The sequence below is a fragment of the Quercus lobata genome, chromosome 10, assembly GCF_001633185.2.
Source record: "Quercus lobata isolate SW786 chromosome 10, ValleyOak3.0 Primary Assembly, whole genome shotgun sequence".
Lineage (NCBI taxonomy): Eukaryota > Viridiplantae > Streptophyta > Magnoliopsida > Fagales > Fagaceae > Quercus > Quercus lobata.
In genome coordinates, this window is record NC_044913.1 from 29077232 (window position 1) to 29080198 (window position 2967).

A 2967-nucleotide genomic window follows, 5' to 3' on the forward strand; every position below is an offset into this window, starting at 1 on the left:
TATAATGCCATGTCTTTTATTGAGCCTTCCAAATATTTTACAGCACCTAATATGTAAATGCTAAATTTATTAATTTTGTAACAGTAACTTAAACTATGTAATTGCATAGGCAAATTAAGCCATGTTAGAATATGTGGGGGTATGGATGGGTTCAGTTTTTGGTGCTAAAGCTCATCACACACTTCAATTAATTTTTGTGATTTGCACACGCATAAACTTCATTCGAAGTACACCGTAACCCCAAAATAAAATTAATGAAATATTCAACATTTAAAAAAATAAAAAAATAAAAAATAAAAAAAGCCTCTACACTTCTGGAGCATCTGCACACAAATATTAGACATTAAAAACATTGCACAGGTTGTAGTAGCCTTCAACCACTGCATCCTATTCTTTTCTACAGAATTAAGATAATTTTACAAATACCATAGCCAATATCCATAGGACAACAGAAGAAGAAAATACCAAATATATGATAATATATCACTTTAGCTCCAAGCCATGGATCCTTACACACTCTAAAGCACTCTTTCTCTTCATTGGGGTTGCCTCAAATTCTGAATTCCTGAAATTCAAAACTTAGCTACATCATTCCATTAATTTGACTACTTGTATATTTTCACTAAAAAGAGTACCAAATTGCAAACTCAATATCACATACAACATCAATTAAAAAAATATACTAAAAAAAAATACTAACAAAATGACAATTCATCGTATTGACTTGTCTCAGGGCTGTAAAATGTATATCTGGTTGGATTTTCAGCTTTTCTCATAATAAAAAAAAAAAAAAAAATGCATTTGAAGATGGTAGGCAAGATAAGAGGTTCTTATGTAATTCTTCTTCTTCTTCTTAATCCCTTTGAAGTCATAATCTTAGTCAACCAATGGTTTATCCTAAAGGTAAAACATTAGATGCAACTCCTTACAAAAGCTCTAAAATGTAAAAAGGTAAGTTCAAACCTAAGTGCAAATAATTTAGTATAGTGGAAAAAATGTAGGCACAAGTTTACTTAAAGTTAATTTATGAAATAAAGTAATTTATTTTTGGCCACAATTTGAGCCAAATTAACTTGAGTTTTTTGCATTTTGAGCCAATGTAGGCTTAACTAACGTAAGCTTAACTCATTAACACAATGTAAGCATAACTAACTTGGCCATCCCTAGGAAAATTTCTTAACTCTGCCACTGTACCTAAGATTCATCTTTTTGCTGGCTCCCTAGAAAAATATCATGGAGCTGCCACTGTGACTATGATCTTCAAAATGTGTAATTTTTTCAAGATACACCAAGTGAACTTGTACGAACGAGCGGTTTTATTAAAAGAAAGAGTTGAAATTACACATGCACATGAAAGACAACCCAACTGGAAATCAACTACCTGAAACATCACACTACCAGGACTGCCACACAGGCCAAAACTGAGGAGTTAACAACCATTACGTACGGTCTAGAAAATTCAACAGGAAAGTGGGTGCATGTATTATTGTACATGCACCGACTTTCCTATTAAAATATATATAAATAAAAAATATGTGAAAATATATATAATATTATTTCAAAACTAAAAACATAGGTTTAATATTGAATATGACGTAGCTTTCTATTGTTTAAGGCTTTTAGCATCAGAGCATGAAAAAATATCAAAAAAAAAAAAAGAGGTTCGTGCAAAAGATAAAAATAAGGTTGGTGAAGTCTGAGACTACCAACCAAACGATGGTGATACAAGCAACTATAAAAAGCATGGCTTTGTGGCTAATTCAGAGCAAACGGACCTTCACCTCCAACTCCAGAATCCAAATATTTCAGCCATGTTTGCCCTGTTGTTCATGCTCTTTACCACCATCATCGCACCACTAATTCCAACCCTCTATTCACAACCACCACCACCACCACCGCCACGACCCTTCCCCACATTTCCCTCCCTTACTCCGCCTCCACCACCGACAGTGCCAGCATTTGAGAATCCTCCAAACCCACAATTTTCCCCATGTTGTCCCCCTTTCACTCCATCAGTACCATATGACAACATATGGCATCCACCAAGTGAACCACAACCAGTATCCCTGCGGTTCGTGCTGGGGTGTATCTTGGCTCTAATAATATTACTTACCTTAATCGTAGTGGCGATTTACGTTCGCCGGCGAAAAGGGCCGAAAGGGGACCAAGGGGATCCAGGGAAGCCAGGGCCGAAAGGGGACAAAGGGCCCCCAGGGGAGAAAGGGCCGAAAGGTGACAAAGGTGACAAAGGGCCGCCAGGGCCGTCTGGGCCACCAGGGCCGCCAGCCTGCAAGTGGCAACAGAGCTGCCAGTGCCATGATATCTGCTAGGAAAAGATAACAGTAATTTTGCACCGTGGCTGCCAGTGCCATGATAGCCGCTAGGAAAAGATAACAGTAATTTCTTTTCCTATATGTTGGGATTTTTACTTTTATTTTTTTCCCAAGTTTTTACCAATTGGTTCGGTCTGAGTATTTGAGTCTTAAGAGTTTGTGTAATGGTTGTATTTGGGTGTTAGACATGTCTTTTTATCTTAGTTCTATTAATAAAGAACCGCCTCTTAAAACGGTTTTTTTTTAAACCCAAAATTTGCTCTGTACAAAAAATGCAATGAATCGTACGAACCGTGGTTGAACGACCCGGATTTGAGAGCCGCGGCCGGTCTCACGGTTAGGCTGAAGCTAAAATAAAATAAAAAGGAAAAAGATGGGGAAGTTGGCGTTATGACATTTTCTCCGTTGAACTCTGGCTTTTTACCTCTCATCCTTGCCACAAATCCGAAAATGTAATCCCAAAACACACAAAGTCCACAAAATAAAATAGAAATGAAAAGCACAAACCTTATCTTTATCCTGCTTCTTCTGCGTTTTCGAGTTTTCCTTCTTCTCCAATCTTCTGTGTTTGCTTTCTGCATTTATTCTTCTTGCTTGTTTGGGGTTTGTCACTGGTACCCAAAACGGCAAAACC